General features: G+C 37.1%; 1 protein-coding gene across 2 annotated transcripts in view; it reads right to left on the bottom strand.

The window, feature by feature from the left end:
- The window catches only part of CEP57L1 (centrosomal protein 57 like 1), a gene marked incomplete in the record, with an annotated part of 23,982 nt that overhangs the window by 14,917 nt on the left and 8,080 nt on the right, over positions 1-985 (bottom strand).

Genomic DNA, 985 nt, shown 5'->3' with positions numbered 1-985 from the left:
GTTAACCAATAGAAAGCAACAAACGTCACATGTATTTAGTCTAAGAAACAATTTTCACTGTTTTTGTTTGATTTTTTTTTAAAAACTCAACTCAAACAGTATGAACATTGCAAAGAGAATTTACAAATGTACTAAAATGAATATTGCATCATGCATTCAACAGAAGGCCCTAAACAACACTTTCATTTGCTATATAGGGGCATTGTGTGAATAGTAATATGACTTGGAGACACTGTAAGCACTAAAGTAGGCATGATACTGAAAAAAGAAGAGGGCTCAAGACCTTATGTGTATAAGAGAGGCATGAGAGTTTATCTGCATGTGATACATAAGAGACTGCGTGTAACAAAAAGGTATAAAACAGAGAGTTGTTGTGCATGAAATAAAGAGTTATGGGGTGCTGCTCACAGCAGAAGTAGGAGGTGAAATAGACATAGTGATATAAGAAAGGTGTGGAAGCAAAGCAAGCAGATCACACAAGCGTGCTAACAGGACAATCAAAGCATTCATCTCAGAGACTGGAAAAAGTAGATAAATGAATATCTGATATCCTGTAGACAAGAAGTCACAAATTCATAGCACATTCTAGAGTAAGAGTGAATGTGTTTGTGAATGTATTAAAAAAAAGCCTCTAAGCTCCAGTCATGTGTCTATGTAAATCCTTCAGAGAACACTATTGTGATAGATGAGAAGCAGGTAAAGAGATGTTTAACCCCATGTCCTCGTCCCCTTGGCTATGTATCATTTACAGAGACTGTGAGACTGTAGAATAGTAGCAGGTAGAAGATCTGTGCGAGACATAAATAAACTCAGACAACAAAGACTGCTGCATAACCCTAGGATGTACATGACAGGGTTGATTTTACAGGGTTTTAGGCTCCTTTCACTCTGCAAGGCATTGTTCACTTAGCATAGTGAATGAGGTGAAGCCCGGCTGACTTAAGCCATCTATGTACATGTATTTTATGTAAAATAATTTTTTGGG

Source organism: Pyxicephalus adspersus, chromosome 4 (assembly GCF_032062135.1).
Source record: "Pyxicephalus adspersus chromosome 4, UCB_Pads_2.0, whole genome shotgun sequence".
Classification (NCBI taxonomy): domain Eukaryota; kingdom Metazoa; phylum Chordata; class Amphibia; order Anura; family Pyxicephalidae; genus Pyxicephalus; species Pyxicephalus adspersus.
The sequence above is the reverse complement of the archived record's forward strand: the minus strand, read 5'-3'. Positions and strand labels throughout refer to the sequence as shown.